The sequence below is a fragment of the Lactuca sativa genome, chromosome 4 (genome assembly GCF_002870075.4).
Source record: "Lactuca sativa cultivar Salinas chromosome 4, Lsat_Salinas_v11, whole genome shotgun sequence".
Classification (NCBI taxonomy): domain Eukaryota; kingdom Viridiplantae; phylum Streptophyta; class Magnoliopsida; order Asterales; family Asteraceae; genus Lactuca; species Lactuca sativa.
In genome coordinates, this window is record NC_056626.2 from 77,315,459 (window position 1) to 77,333,168 (window position 17,710).

At 35.4% G+C, this 17,710-nt stretch overlaps 1 long non-coding RNA gene across 2 annotated transcripts; it reads left to right on the forward strand.

Moving 5' to 3' along the window:
* Nucleotides 1-2,848: 2,848 nt before the first annotated feature.
* Nucleotides 2,849-7,163, forward strand: LOC128133843 (uncharacterized). 2 transcript variants are annotated; one of them, XR_008232147.1, is made up of 5 exons: nucleotides 2,849-4,985; nucleotides 5,165-5,319; nucleotides 5,457-6,023; nucleotides 6,167-6,242; nucleotides 6,329-7,163. It is a non-coding gene; the product is annotated as an uncharacterized LOC128133843 (long non-coding RNA). The 2 variants fall into 2 exon arrangements; XR_008232146.1 differs by having other exon boundaries at nucleotides 5,457-6,242.
* Nucleotides 7,164-17,710: the final 10,547 nt, after the last annotated feature.

Below are 17,710 nucleotides of genomic sequence, written 5' to 3' on the forward strand. Positions count from 1 at the left end.
GGTTTGTCCCAAAATAATAACCTACTTTTAAAAATAAATATCATTTTATTAAAATACTCTCATTTTTAGTTGACCTACCATGGAATTAAATGCAACAAAATGATAAAACAATTATTTCATTTAATAAAATTAATGGTAATTAATGTTTTTTTTTAATTTATGTGTTTTTTGTTTGTAGACAATAATTTTGGGACGAATGAATATGATTTATTATTATTATTATTATTATTATTATAATATTATAGGAATGAAAACAATATGTATCTCATTAAGTTCTTAAACCTGACTCATTGAAATTATACACCTAATGTTATTAAAATTGATGAAACTTGATTAGGAATGTTAAGTGAATAAGACTAAGCGGTATGGGCCAAAACGAGAAGCAACCGGGTGAGGTGGCAAGCCTTAACGGCGTCGTGACGGGGGGACACCGCCCCCTACTCGTTTTTGCTCATCGAGATTGAAGCTCGTTGGTGTCGCGACTGCATGAAACACACAAAATTTAAACGTTTTCAAACATTTAAATTGCAACGGTATAAAAAAAAATTAACTATTAAAAAAATCATTTACCCTATAAATACCTACCGTTTTATAACAAATTTCACACAATTTCTCTTCTCCTCTCTACATAGTTTCAGTTATCTTCAAAAAAAAATATGGACCATTTCGACTCGTCCGATGATTCAGATGACGATATTTTCTTCAGGATGATGTATAATTATTACACTACTGACTTGTTACAACCAGACCCAACCCCGCTACTAAAAATACGTGAGATGTTAAACAAAAATCGCGAGGAAGGACACGAACATATCTATCGCGATTACTTTGTGGATAATTGTGTATACGGAGCGAAAGACTTCAAAAGAAGATTTCGTTTGAGTAAGGATGTGTTCTTACGAATCGTCAACGCCTTGGAAAGCCGGTATCGCTTCTTTACTATACTTTTATACAAAATAAATAAAAATGTACTACATGTTTCTTTAATTTTACAACATATGCAATATATTTTTAAACTGTAGTTAATTTACGTTTAGATATGAATTATTTCAATTAAGATATGATGCTAGAGGTAGACGAGAGTTTACAACGTTGCAGAAATGTGTTGCGGCCATTCGTTTGATGGCTATGGGGGAGTCACCCGACACCATGGACGACCATATGAGAATGTCCGAAAGAACCGCAATGGAGAGTTTGTATACATTGTCAAGGGGTGTTGTTGAAACATTGGGAGACGTGTATTTGCGGAAACCTTCGTTGCATGATTTGTAAGAATTGTATGCGGCGCATGAAGAACGCCATGGGTTTCCCGGAATGATCAGAAGCATTGATTGCACGCACTAGAAATGGAAAAATTGTCTGGTAGCATGGAAAAGACAATACACAAGTGGTCATCAAGGATCACCTTCGTTGGTTTTAGAGGTTGTTGCTTCTCAAGATTTATGGATTTGGCATGCATTTTTTGGGGTTGCGGGTTCCAACAACGACGTCAACGTTCTTGATCAGTCGCCAATATTCGACGATCTTTTGAATGGAAAGGCCCCGGATGCTCCTTTCACGGTGAATGGAAACGAATACAAATATGAGTATTACCTTGCAAATGGAATATATCCTCAGTATTTCACATTCGTGAAGGCATTCCGCCACATGGTTGAAGAACAAGACAAATTTTTTAAAAGAAGACAAGAAGGAGCACGTAAGGATGTGGAACGTACTTTTGGAGTGCTGAAGGCGAAGTGACATATAGTCGAACATGCAACACGACCATTAGATTTAGAAACTTTACGATATATCATGTATGCATGTATCATAATGCATAACATGGTAGTAGAAGATAAATGACGAAATATTGCACACTATATCTCAACGGAGCCCAAACACGTTCAGTTTCAACCATGAACAACAGAGTATTTGCATCGCGTTGTTGACATTCACAGACAATTTCGAGAAGACTTGGCGGATTATATCTTCTATGGTAACAATAACGATAACGAATAACGTTGTATTTTTTTTTTTTGAATTTGGATGTTATTTATTTATTTATTTTTTGAATTTGGATGTTATGTGTAATTTAATCTCTATGTTAATTTTAATCTTTAAAATTTATTATATATTATTTATAATTTTTAAACATTATGTTTTATTTATTATGTTATATTTAAAAAATATTTGTCTAAATTAAAAAAAAAAAATTCGAAAAAAAAATAAAAAATAAATTATATAATAAAAAAAAGTTGGTATTATAACAAGATACAACATGCATTTGGTGTTACAACACTATTGATGATGTGACATGTGATTTGACACTAAAATAGTGTTGCATCTAGTTACCACACCTGGTGGTCTTAAGAGACAACATCTATAGTTATAATTTAATCTAAATAAAATATTATATTTTATATTTCTAAAAACAAATAAATTAAAGTGATCCTGAAATACCTAAGCATTATTACAAAAACATATTAATGGCGACGATACCTGCCTCGAGTCGGCAACTCAGCAATTCCAAATCATAATGTGCGGCTGTTCGAATATCAATGTGAAAAATAGCTTCTCATAGCATGTGGGGCCTTAATCCCGTCGGTGGTTTGGGTCATTGGAGTGGACTCGCGAGAACTAGAAGTAAGACAGGAACAGCACTTTCAGCTTGGGGGTACAAGATGCTTTAGTTTGTTTATAAAATAAATAAATAAAATAAAATAATACTGCACACCAAAACCTCCATCATATTCATATATCTGCGGTTAGAAATATAGTGATTTACTTTAGAAAAACGAATCAATATGTTTTTTAAACTTTCATTTAAAAAAATCATTAAATTGTTTTTTTTTTTTTTTTTCATTTTACACATTACATTTTCAATTTTATTTTTATAAATCATTGACGATATGATATAGGCATATAGCCAATTAGATGGTCACTGTTAGCTATCAAACATAATTTATCTAAACTAAACAAATAAATTTTGTATCTATTTATATAAATGGCAAATTACTTTGTATCATAACAACAAACTATGTGTTTTGTCCTGAATAAATCATTAAAATTGAATTTTGCCTATTAATTAGAGGCTCGACCCATAAAACCCAAAAACTATTAGTTTCAGGTTAACTGTGCTTAGTTGCCAAGTTGTTTGTTTGGAAGGCAAAAACTTTCTATTAGGGCCGTCAAGTTGTTTGTTTGGAAGACAAAAACTTTCTATTAGGGGTAGACTTACTCTACTTAAGTTTGTTCTTGGTAGTTTGGGGCGTATTACATGTCAATGTTAGGTGCTCTTGTTATGATTCTTAAAGCCTTAGAAGCTTTGAGAACTCTTTCGCATTGGTGCTAGCAAACAAGACGGAGGTTTGGGTGTTGGAAGTTTGTGGTCCTTCAATAGGGCTACGTAATTTAAGTAGTGTTGTAGATTTCTTCGTGACATAAATTCTTTATGGGGGCGGTTGTGAAGGATATCCATCAGCCTTTGTGGTAGGTGTCGGGAGTTAGACACGAATGGTGCTCCCTCAAGTCCTTGGAAGCTATTATGATGTCTATTAGGCGGTTGTAGGATAGAGGTTTAAACCTCATAGATTTCTGTCATTTTCTAGTGGGAAACAGACAAAAGACTGAGTTTTAGATGAATCACTGGTTTGGTGAATGATTCTTAGCGAAGCAGTTTCCTCACATCTTTGCTTAGACATCTATTCAGTTGCCAATATTGCTAACGGGTTGAGGGGTATGTTGTTATTTTCTTTGTTTCATCATGAGTCGAGGGGGAAGGAGAGGGGGAAGGTGTTGAGGTCAAGCAGTAGGCTACCTTACATGACCTTCTACAAAGTTTCACATTTTCTAGTCAACATGACATATGATAGGGTGATCTTTGGATTCTTCCGATGAGTTTTCATTAGAGTTTAATTAGACTTGCATGTTTTGTACTCTAATGCAAGTTTGATTAGGCGGAAAAATTTTGTTCCTATCAAGTTAAATTTCTTGGCTTGGAGAATTAGGCTTCAAAGTATTTTCACGAGGATAAACTTCTTGGACCTGAATATTGATTTGGATTATGTGTTTTTCCTAACTTGCTTGACAGGATTCGAATCGATACAACATGTCTTGTTAGCATGTTATGATATTTTTCATATCTGACGACTCATCGCCCATTGGGATATGTGGATGTTCCGATGGAGGTCCATGTTGATGCTATTATACATTGGTCGGATTTGGTGTGATTTTTTTGTTGTGCAACGAAATGACTTTGATGCGGTTGTGGTCATGACTCTTTGAGTGATATAGAATTTATGTAATGATCAAGTTTTTGGAACGGACAAGTCCAAGAAGATGTTCATTTATTACCATGTAGTTGCCAGACGCTTTTTTTTTTTTTTTTTTTTTGGGATTTATAATAAGAAGGAAAATTATAAGATGAAGTAGGTTGCTTGAATAGAAAACTTTTCTCTAACGTGTATTTTATAATTTCTAGTTTTTAATGTGATTTAACGTTCATAAAAAAATGTTAAAAAGGATGTAATACAATAATACAAAACATGAAATATGACATGAACGGTTACAAGTAGACCTACCTCAAATTGGAATATATATTCTCTCACCCACTATTTAATCGGGGCCAACATTATTAGTCCGATAACATGAGATCCGACGAACCACAATAACCAACATGTCACCTTTTGGTCACTTACTTTTCATTCTAAACTAGGGGCGTAACCTACATATTATCTTTTGATCATTTACTTTTCATTCTATACTAGGGGTGTTTGTAGTGTAATGTGTGGTTTAAAATGACAACCGTAAACCACCCCACATAGTTTAAAAAAATACAAACCGTAAACTACAAACTATAAACCACCTTGCAAAAATTTGAAACCATGTGAAATGGTGCGACGCATTCCTAAGCACCCTCCCGTCGAATTTTCCCGCTCTAAACATCAAGCTTTGCCCTTTCAATCGAGGATATAATCTGTTCCTACTTTTCAGCAGAATGAAATAAGGTAATTCCATAATCTACTTTCCTGATTTTGTGGAGAAATTTGAATTTTTCTTTTGATTAATTCCGGTTTGATACGAAAGATGCATGAAATCAGCAATAATTTATCACATCAACAAAAAATCAGGAACTCAAAATTTGATTCGATTCTGTAGACCGTCTTCATGACTTCATATATTTTAGGTGTTTTAAACCATATTGGAATGAAGAGCAGATAGAGAGAGCGATTGAAATCTCTACGTGGGTGTCTATGGTAAAACAAAGGGGTAGAAAGGTATCGAGTAGTAGAAGGAGGAGATCGGTAGGGGTGGGGAAAAGGATTACCTCAACATAGTCAGGTCAGCCAATTGCTTTTCAAATCTCAATATGTATGTGTTTGATTTAGGAATTATATGCGAAAACATCATGCAAATCATCTTTAGTTGGTTGTGTGATTAGACTGTCCATATTGTATTTTTTGTTTGAAATGCACCAGATATGGATTATCGAGAGAAGAAGGGAATAAGAGTCTTCAAATTTTTGGTCCCAGCAAGCTTGAAGAGAAGAAGGTAAATTAATTGCTTCAAATTAATTTTTTTTCCAATACTATTTTATCATTGTTTTGTAGATGATTTAGGTTGGATGTGTTTTTGTTAGATGAATGAGAAATATCATTGGCTTCACACATCTGATGATTTCAAGAAAGACTCATCTTATTCTTATGTATTATCGAGTTTACTTTTCATTACGATTTTAGTGAGGGCTTATCGAAAAATTAGGGTTTTTATAATATATGCTTCTTTCCTCCCCAATAGGGTGCTTTGACTATTTTTCAATTGGTGGAGTAACTGAGAATGCCAAGGTTTGTATTTTCAATTTTTGCTTTTATTTTCATTTCTTGAGTGTGTATTGCGATAAATCCTAAGGAAGAAATTGGTTTAAATCTTCACATTATATTTCACATAGATATAATTCTTATCAGTACCATATGATCGATGTTTTCTTAATTGTTGGTCATTTCTCCAGCTCCAACTCATTGTGTTTGTGTTAACTTCAAAATCAGGTACTAATCTGCTCCTATTGCAAATTATTATGTTTTTTTACGAGCAATGTGTTTGTGTTACTGGATAGAATCAGGAATGGTTCAAATTGACTGTTTTATCGTTTAACATCTCCATTTTACCCTTAATTGATTTCTAAACTTAGTGCAAGATAGTGTTTTGAGCTTAAGCACCATCTGTGAGAGTTAAATCTTCCTTCTCTGTTTACCAAAGATTACCATGTAAGTGGAGTTATAGTAAATGCCTCTTAATATGTATCTTTTTTAAGTGGATGTCAGTTCTAATATTCATTTTTTTGGCTGTGCAGGAAGCTGATATGGGATTTGGGTTCTGGAACTCATCTAAGCAAGAACAAAGAACAAAACGATTTTATCTTTTTCCCAACCCCCACCTTATATTGACTAAATATTTCTCTATCAGGTATATTTATCATTTCTATTATGTCCGTGTATCATTTTATATGAGAGTGGATATATGTAATAACCACCACCAACTATGGATCTCTTTAGTCTTTACATATGTGCTTATTTCAACATCGGGTCTGTACAGACATCCCATGGTTGCAATTTGAACTTATTGAATAGTTTTACAAAAGAGACAGACAGATTCCCAATGATGACCAATTAGCAATATATTGACGTGGGATGCCAAGGGTAAAGATGTAGACCTTAGCGAGCTCATGAAATTTTATTGTTTTTAGTATATTTATGGGGTTTTTGTGATATAATTGTCCATTTGATGTAGGATGGAAAGGGTAATGTTGTATACCTGATGTAGTTTTTATAACTTGTGATATAACTAAAAACACAATTATTCATTTGAAGTAAGTTACAGTAGTTAAATGGTTACTGTTTATAAGTTTTGATAGGTGCATAATTGGAAAGTTGAAGATGGTTGACGATGTTTTAGAGGCAGGGGTATAAATGGAAAATTGAAGTTTAAATTGGGAACAAGGGTATAATTGGAAATCATATGGGGGACTATGGTGTCTAACTTGGGGACAGGGGAATAATTAGAAAGTCGAAGGAAAATGTCAATTTGGAAAATAGTCAAAGTGGAGTGATATATGATTCAAGATGTTTGATACATGGACATAATCAATTGAACCCTTGACAGGTTATATTTTATTGGCGTTTCTAACATCTCATTTTTTTTTGATTTTTCATGTTTTCACACTCTGCTTTTTTTTTTTCTTTACAAATATCATGTTTATTTGGGGAAAATTGTTATTTAGCTTTTATATTTTGTTGGGTTTTGATGAATTAAAGTGTTTTTGATTCTGAAATCAGATGTTCTACACTTGATCGACCATAAATATGGTATGTTTTAGTTTATTTTGATTATTATAATTAAATTGATTTACAAACTACAGGTAGTTGTTAATGTGGTATGTTTGGCTGTTTGTTGATGAAAATATATTGTGTTGCAGTTGCATTTTATTTAGTTCGATTAAATTTGTAAATGTTAATAGCAACTTACTTTTGATTTGTTCCCGGTTACAACAACATACAATAAAATTTACTCGAAATGGCAAGCTATTTTGAAATTATGTTGTCGTAATGACTAAAAGTTAATTTACATTATGTGTATGTATTATAATTATACATATGTTCATGATATGAAATTCATTAGTGTGTCTACTGTGTTAAATATATGTTTATGGCACGTATGTTTGTGTCATTTTTTAGGTATATAATTTTTTTAAAAACAAAGTACTCTCGTTTTAGTTTGTTTCCTCAAAATCACTTCCACCGATCAGATTTGACAATTTGTTATTGTTATTAGATATATGAAGCTTTTCTTTAAGTATGGTAAATTGTTAATCACGTATTCCAAAATGAAATTTATAGTTTTTTTTGAATCAGCTACTTTGTGACTATTTAGATTACCAGGCAACCTTGACTACATTATTTTGTTTTACTAAACTTCAATAACTTTGCTATCATGAATAAATTAACATTATTTAATTATTCTAACCATTTTAATTATTATTAATACATAATCATTATAAACATACCAATATACACCAACTATTATATATATATATATATATATATATATATATATATATATATATATATATATATATTGGTTTACAATTGCAGATAAAATATTTTTTTTTTATCTTCGCCCGTGTATCACACGGGTTATAACCTAGTATGTTTATCAATTATCATTTTATCGTTATTTACTAGTAGTTCAAATTTAAACAAAATATCATCTTAACAACCAGAAACTCAGAAAGTTGTAACTACGTATTTGCAATTTGAGTAAATTACACGAACGGTCCCTATGATTTAGGTCCCTACTGTTTGTTTTTGTTACGCGTTTGGTCCCTATCTTACCTAAAAAGACTATTTTACCCTTTATTTTTTAATTTATTTAAATAAACAAACACACCCCAACCCCACCCCCTTCACCTTACCTTATCTACCTCGTCATTTTTCCATATTTAAATAATAGTCATTTTAGGTAAAATAAGGACCAAACACGTAACAAAAACAAATTGTAGGGACCAAGCGTGTAACAAAAACAAACAGTAAGGACCGTCCGAGTTAAAAAAAATAAGTTAGGGACCAAGCGTTCAAGTTACCCCAAACCATAGGGACCATTCGTGTAATTTACTCTTGCAATTTATATACCACATCATATTAATAAATTATGCATTTGTTTGCTTATGAGTAAAACACTAAAATAAATTTCAAAAAGAAACAAAATGAAATTCAGGATCAATGTTAAAGCATTACTACATTTAATACAATCGCACAATCATATTTTTTTTAACGACGAAATTTTATTAAAAAAGCCACTACCTAAAAGGACACTACAGGGCAAGAATAGGAAAATAGAGAAAATTACAAAATATTGAAAGGACAAATACACCAAGTAGTCTAATTATAATTTCCAAATTTATCCCTATGTTTCACCCAACTAAACACCATGGTTATGAAATTATCCGCCAATCTAGAAGCATAAACTCAAGCTTTATTAAAAATATTGTCATTACGGGCCCACAAAACACCCTAAAGATAACCATAGATAATAGCTAAGAGGATATTTCTTTTTTTGGGGGACAATTAATGAGCTACAAAATTGACCAAATCAACAATGGTGACACTTTGAGGAGAAGAGATGCTACACCAGGTGTAACATACATAAAATTCATGAAAATTTTAAACTTTAATAACAACCCAAAAATCATCATTGTTTACAAATAGTTTTCAAAACAGGTGCAATATCACAAAAATCCCAAAATCATGAAAACAAAACATGAGAAGGTGCATGATCATGCATTTGTCTTTCCGCGATCCTTTGAGGTACCTGAAATATAATCCTAAATTGGAAGCCCAAGGCTTAATGAGTTCCCCCAAAATACCAATACACAAGCAAATAACACAAACATAATAACGACATTCAATGGGTCCACAACTAACAAACTGGATTACACCAGAGCCCACAACATAAGTCTGGCTTGCCCCTTGGGCCCACAGCTTATGTTTGGCTTGCTCCCCGGCATGATCAGTCCTCGGACTGAATACTACTAAGCCCTCAGTACGAGTCTGGCATGCCCTCCCTAGCCCTCAGCTCATAACTGGTATGCTCCATGGTTTATTGGCTGCAACATTGTGACAACCCGAAATTTCTATCTTGTACACTCACTTGGGCCGTACACTCGGGCCGTATACACACATGAAACACAACCTCTTAGCCGTAAACACTAATGTGTGGCCATACACCCGTTATATGCAAACCTTAGTACTTCTTGCACTTAAATCTAAGTGTTTTCTTTGACCTAGGGTGTCTTTCCTTGCATAATTAGTTGTTTAAACACTAATTGTATACATATATGTATCATTATATGATAAATAGGATCCGTGTGTGTGCTCAAGTCTTCACTTGATACTTAACATCCTATACCGATCTTTCATTCGCATCACTCACTACATGTGAGTTCATACCCCTTAACTTATCTTTTAAATGATTTTAAATGCTTTTAGGGGGGGGGGGGGGATACAAGTAGAAAACATATTAGTTATATAATCAATCACATGTGATTTATAACTGTGTTTCAAACAAAGGATTTCATATACTTCAAACTGTGTTTCAAACAAAGGATTTCTTATACTTTAAACTGTCTTGTCAACCAAAGTGCTTTTAAATCGTTTTATAAATTGACATCTAGTCATTAATATTTATTATTAAACTCTTCAAATGTTTTACAAAACTTCTTTTTAAACTTATATATTGTCAAATGCATGTCTATATATGTATAGTTATATAAGTAATGTTTAAAGGACTTAGGACTGATAACTCGCTTTATTTCCTTTTCCTTGTTTGGATGTGGCCTGAGAGTATCGGTTATTTGTCTGAATGTCGTTTAAATATCAGTTATATATATTATGTATACATATGTAGATATAAAAGTACTATCAATCAGTTCAGTACCTTTGGGTAGCAAAGGTATACCTTCATTTATCCAATTACAGAAATCACTAGTAAACTATAATAGGTATAGTTTAGGAGAATACTATCATATACAAGTACTAGACACAAAATACTATAACAGAGAATACCAGACAGAGAATACTATAACATAGAATACTATAACAGAGAATACTATACAGAGAATACTATACAGAGAATACTATACATAGAACTATTACTATAACGAGTATACTATAACAAAGTTCAAAGATAACATAATGTGAGATACTACTTCATGACACAACAACCGTTTTGTTGTGTCACGTTTTGTAACTAGAATCTCCTAGAGGGAGAGTGTGAGTTTGCGTATAGATCTATACTGGATTGACTATCCTACACCTTGCTGTTCGCTACAGTGGGACTTGCAAGTCTACGGGTGCCAAATGTCATTTCTTCCGACGTCTTTCATCGTCGTGTTTTAGTCGGTTTAGTATGGTAACAACCTCATCACATTTTACCTTATATAAGCCATTTGGTTTAAGGTAGTTATTACTACAATAGTTACTACATGTAATACTACAGTACACGTACAGTTTCCCATTATATTCAAATTGTGATCTTCTCACATAAAGGGTAATATAAAGCTATATTTTAGTAATAATAGTCATACTTGGGAAAAACATCCACTTTTACAGAGAAACAAACATACAAAATAGTCGGGTCTTGGTAGAAGACTACTTTTTATACTAGTAGAAAATATAGGATTTTCTAGGAGTTTTCAAACATATATAAACATGTACATTGAACATTTACAAACATTTTCAGTAAACTTATACAAACATTGACACTAAATACTTATGAACTCACCAGCTTAAATACTGATCTACGCTTTCAAAATAACTTGTATTCTCAGGTCATCAGTAGACAGGTATAGTCGACTAGGTTTTGAGAAGACGAAGCATGTTCAAGACTTGTCTTTTATTTTGATCACTTGTTTTGGTGTCTTATTACTATGAATGAACACACTTGTATCAAATTATACTATTAATGCAATGGATGATGTTGTTGCTTGTTTACTACTTTGCATTGTTATGATATTGTACATGATGTCCTCCGCCCCCGAACGTTTCTGCCGTTCTGGTTTTAGGGTGTGACAAACACGGAGCAATACAACCTTAACCCAACCCACACAATATGTCGACATATAACAAATAATATCATATACAGATAAATATACAATATCATAGATAGTCCTACAGATCTACCAGACTAGCATATCAAAATTAGCATGCATATTTATTCCATACTCAACATATCAACAATATCAGGTTATCAAACCAATGAGCCGACCTTTGTGCTTTCTACCCGAAAGTATAGTGAGAAAAACTCACCTTACAAGCAGCACAAAACTGATAAGGCCCGACTTCGAATCTCAGCTCTCAACTCAAATGCCTACAATTACCAAGTGACTAATTCCATCAAAACCCAATAATACCTAAAATACCCTTAAAAGTCAAACATGGTCAAACTTAGTCAAACTTGGTCAACTCAAAGTCAACTGGTCAAAACCCATAAACCCACTGAGTCAACCCAGCCGAGTCAACCCAACCGAGTTAACTCGAAAATAGTTGAACCATGTGAGTACGCGGGCGTACTCCGGAGGTATGCTCAGTGTACGCAAGCCTTGCATTGACTGCATTACGGGGATGTTGGCTGAGTACGCAGGGCATACTCCCTTCTACGCGGGCGTACCCTCGCAGAGCCCAAAACTTTAGTAAGTGCTTAATGGCTTAAGCACTTAAGCCCAAACTTCAGATCCATGGTCCAAATGCACCCTAGAGTCATCAAGTCTCCAACTTTATGAATTTAAACGTCCAAAAAGTCCTTAACACATGGTCTGAATCCATTAAGACCTTCTACAAGAAGCATGGAGCCAAACTAGCTAAAGGAGCCTTATTTTTATGGCTTAGAACCCTTCTTAGGGTCTGAAAGGACAACCTAAAACGTCTAAAACCAAACATGCATAACAATGGGACTTTGTAGACAAAAAGAACATCATAAAGCTACCAAAATAAGATCCAAGAAAACCAAGCATAAAGGTAGCAACTTTTTACCTTCTGGAGCTTCCCAAGAAGGTTTTGATTTAAGATCCATAAGCTTGCTTCAACTTCTAATCTCCTTGATGAAACTCCTTTTTCCTTAAGCACACAAAGTACACACTTTTAGCTCAACACACTCTCTTATGAGGTTAGGGTTTACCAAAAACAACTCAAGGGCTTGGAGGCTGAAAGGATGACACTAAATGATCCATAAAAGTGTTTAAATACCCCTCAAACCCTAAAACTTTGGGTTTCACTCGGACATAAGTACGCCCACGTACTAGGTTGCGACCTGGTACGCTTAACGTACTGACATGTACGCTCAGCATATAACTCCTACTCCAAAATTACCATTTTACCACTAGGGCTTCTTAGGGCTACATCCTTATAATCCAAGGACCAAATTGACATAATTTAAAACCAAAGGAAGGATTTGAAAATACCTGAAACCCGGGATGTTACAGCTCTCCCTCACTTGAACTAGACTTCGTCCTCGAAGTCTGTTGTAGAGAAAAAATATGGGTAATGCTCCCGCATCTTAGCCTTCGGCTCCCAGGTCCACTCGGAGCCCCTCCGATGCTACCATCATACATTTACAAAAGGTACTTCCTTGCTACGTAAAAAAATTACTTTCCTCTGATCCTCTTCGAGGAAACACCGATCTGTTGTTCCTCAAACCATTGTTTAAGGCCATTGATCTTGGTGAAGGATTCATTGAATTGAGACTTGATTAACTTTGAGACTTGGAGATTTTTAGAGTTGAAGAGAAGGTTATAAGTTTCCTTGGTCAATCAAAGAATCTCATATGTATTGGAGTTTGCAGTAAGAGAACGTATTAAGTTGTTGATTGTGGATTAAAGAACCGCAAGGGAGGACTCATAGGCGTTATGAGTTTCTTCTACCAGTTGTGTGGAATAAGCTGCCTGTTTTTCCAGGGTAGACTTGATTTCATCTTTTAAAGCAATGACCTCTTTGATGAGGTTTTCATCCGTGGCCAAAAATTGTTTGTGATCAGCAGTGCGACTGTTATCCAAAGCTCTAATACCCATTTTAACTTTTAGGGTTATGCGTTCTGTGGCCAGGTGTTCCCGGTTTTCAAGTCGTTCTACCCTTTCAACTAGAGACTGTGGGGTAAGGGTCTCTATGTTCTGAGATTGGTTGGTGGTGACTGCAGCCAAAATTTGGTCGACTTTGGATTGGAGAGAGAGAAATTCTTTTCTTTTAACAACCAGCTTCTTCTACTTTTTTCCTTAGGGTTTGAAGTGGAGTGTTGGGATCCACTAGATTCTTCTTCATCAAAAACCATTAAAAATTCATCTGGGTTGGGGGCTGCTGAACGTCGTCTAGATCGATGTCGTCAAGCCCAAACATTAGACCTGAACTGATTTCCACTGCAATTCCATCATCACTGGAGTCATGATTTTCACCAATTGAAGGAAGCTTCGATGGACCAGCACCACCTTGAAGATTCTGATCTTGGTGCATTGTAGCTTGCATCTGAGATACCCAATCTTGAATCCAAAAACTATCATGAACTGTCTTGGCATTGTTGACGGAGTCTGCCAAGTATTTTTCCACTGACTGAAGAGCTTCATCTTTCTATTGTTGTTGTTTTTGCTGTGACCTTCTTGCTTGAACTGCTCTTCGAAAAGCTTCAAACTTTCAGATTTCGGACTTAGTACTTGGACGGTACCGAGACCAAAAATCTTCTGATCACACATCGTCAATTCCTTTAAATCACACCGAGGCGTCGCTTAGGTTTGTAGTTCCTTGCACAGTTGTGCTCCCCATGCCTAGACCACTTGTGTGAAATGCTGGTGGAATATGATTTCTTGAGCTTCCTCTGTCTCCTTGACCTAAAGTCAAGTTTGGTTTCGGCTCAGTTCTGGCTAAGGCGGAAGAATTTCCTTGTAGTGTGACTTGTTTTTGTAGTGTACGCGTGACTTGAAGAAAAATGGAGTTCAACTCCACAGGCTAAAAAAAGTGTAAGTGTGATGCCCTAGAGACCTTAGGGTGACTCGACGATTGGGATCCACTTGGGATTCGACTGGTGGTGTGTCTCCATGTTGAGATGAAACAGATACACTTATTGTATATGAGTGGTTAGCTGGGGTATGAACGGGTGAGCCTGCAGTAGCTTCAATGACTACCAGAGTCTTTTGAGAGACTGCGGTATGAGTCGTGGTACGTATTTGGCTTTGGCTGGGAGTTAACTTCAACTTCTTTCTTCTGAACACGTCTTATAAAGGTGAAGACTCATGATGAGTTTCATCTTCCACATTGACTGTGTGATCTTGAGTTATGATGGGAGTGGAGTGAACTGCAGTAGAGGGTTCTGCAGTTTTAGCCTTTCGTTTCTTGGAAGGTTCTCCTCCTTTCTTGACAACATTTCGTGGTGCTTTTCTTGAAGTCACTGTTTGCTTGATTCGTTTGAATTTAGGTTGGGCAATCTGGTCTGTGGTAGGAGGGTCTTGTGTTGCGGTAGGTGGGACATCAGTTGCGGTAGGAGGGACATCAGTTGTGGTAAGGGTTGCGGTAGCTTGACTTGGTCTAGGCGAGGAAGAGTGGTAAGGTTCAATACCACTCGTAGCCATGATGTGGTCAGATACCTCATGAGTCGTGAGTCCAATTAACTCCAAAATATATCTAGGTATCTCCTAAGTGGTCCAAATTTTTTTTGATCTTTTGAAGGACTGTACCTTTTTAGATCGCAAGTGACAAATAGTATAAAGTCATCACCCATGTCGAGCTTGGCATCTTTGTGTAGATCCGAGATGCAGAGGGACCAGAATTGAGAAAAGGTGAGCTCGGTTGCATCTTCTTGAGGAGTCTCCTTTGGGATATACTACAGAAAATCATCCCATAGAATCTGTCCGTAATTAACCGCGTTTCCAATGTAAAAGCTCCATACTATCTCTAAAAGTTTGATACCCATATTACCAGTGCCACCTGTCCTGCCGGAAAGACTTCTGATAACAAAATGACAGACGAACTGCCACACCGCCAGGAGCTGATTCTTCTTGAATTCTATGATTCCCTTCAATTTCTTCTGATAACCCATCTGGTACAGGGTTGAAACCACATCGTTGAAACTTGGTGAGTAAAATTTCGTTGATGGAAGGACCCTAAGGTTGATTGCTTCCAGGAACTTGGCTTTGGTGAGAATAGTCAGGGAATCGTCTACCAAGTTAAGACGCACTTCCAAAAGATTGTGGCTTGGACAAAATGCAGAGAACGCGCACTTGAACAAATTCGGTAAAGGAACTACTTTAGTGAAGGAACTGAAAGCACCAAAGAGCGGATGCTTTGGAAGGAACTTGATCATTAGTTTGATTTTGTCATTGTACGACGGATGGTCTTCGAAAATCGCTCTGAAGTTGCTCGAGGCTTGGGATGGTGTTTGATCTTTGATGGTTGTTTCTGAGCCAGTGGGACGAGCAGAACCAGAGGCCATTGATTGTCTTTTGGAAACTCATGATTTTACCATGTTTACAGGAAAAGATTTTGGAACTTGTAAGAAAGGGTTTGAGCAAGAAGATGAAGATCGTCTTTAAGAGTTTAGAACGCATAAAGCAATCCTGGGAGGAATTAGGGGTTTTATACCTCCGGATGTGAAAACTTATTGTAATTAATTTAATCACAACTGTTAAAGTTAAAAACCTTTGGGTTTTTACCATTATCAGCCACAAATAAAGAAAAAGAATAAGAAATTTATTTCCTAGAAAAATGGAGCATTAAAAGCATGTCAGTCCCATGATCACACGCTGGTTAATCGTGTGGTGAGGGTTTTTATCCGTTGTAAAAAGTACGGAGTTAAAACGGATTTGACATTAAACGACTGTGAGATGTGACTAGTTTAGGAAAGAGATTTCTTTAAAAATTGCATTTTATGGAAAAACGATTTATTTGTTTATTAGCTTAAAATAGGCCTGACTAAGAAAAGTTAATTTCAAAGATACTGAAATAATATATGCTACAAAATGAATGTTGCAAGGAATGTTTTTATTTTGTTTTAAAGATGGACATTAAATAGCACACAATTGTCTCAATGTTTATAAAGTGATTGTGGAATAATTTATTGCAACCACGGTTGAGATAAGATGACTGCGGTGTTATTTGTTGAAATTGCGGATGGATTCATGTGACTGCAGTGGAATGCAGTTTGACTGCGGTAGTGCAAACTGAAGGAACACTTGACAAGAAGTTAGAAATAAAAGAAATAAAGGACACAAGGAATATATAGATCATATATGATTAAGGTATACTAAGTTTATAGAAAATATGTGACGAGTATATTATCCTAGAACCGCAGTGAGAAAAATGCTTCAAGAGTTTTACTTTGAAAAGAAAGAAACAATTTCTTGGAGACCAGATATGGTTTGTGGTACCTATCAATTCAAAAAGAATTGTGGGTCTGGGTTCATCATTCCTAACATTTCCACAAACTATTTAGTTTTTTAGCATCAACTGCCTTGGTAAAAACATCTTCTATTTCCTCATGAGTGGGAACAAAAATTAGTTCGATGTTACCTTTTGAGGATGTGGTCCTTGATGAAGCGGTACTGTAGTTCAATGTGTTTCGTTTTCGAATGTTGAATAGGATTATGAGAAATCATTATAGCACTCTCTATATCACAGTAAATTGGTACCCGAAACATTCTATATCCGTAATCCATGAGTTGAGTCTTCATCCATAGAACTTGGGAACAGCAGCTGGCTGCGGCCACATACTCAGCTTCTGAGGTAGACAACGAGACACAATTTTGCTTTCTTGAGGACCAGCTGGCTAGTCTTCCACCTAGAAATTAACATCCACCTGAAGTACTCTTTCGATCTAATCTACATCCATCATGATCCGCATCTGTGAAGGCTTGAAAGATGAAATCATTTCCTGCAGGGTACCAGAGGCCTAACGGTTTACTTCCCTTTAGGTATCTGAATATTTGCTTGACTTCAGTCAAGTGAGATACATTGGGATTTACTTGATACCTAGCATATAAGCCTGTTGTAAAGACAATATACGGTCTGCTTGTGGTGAGGTACATCAATGACCCAATCATTCCACGATAAGTTTTGTGGTTAACTGATTCTCCGGTAGGATGAGCTAAAATCTTGTATCCGAAGGCCATCGGGACCTTTGCTGAGTGTCACACCCCAAACCAGAA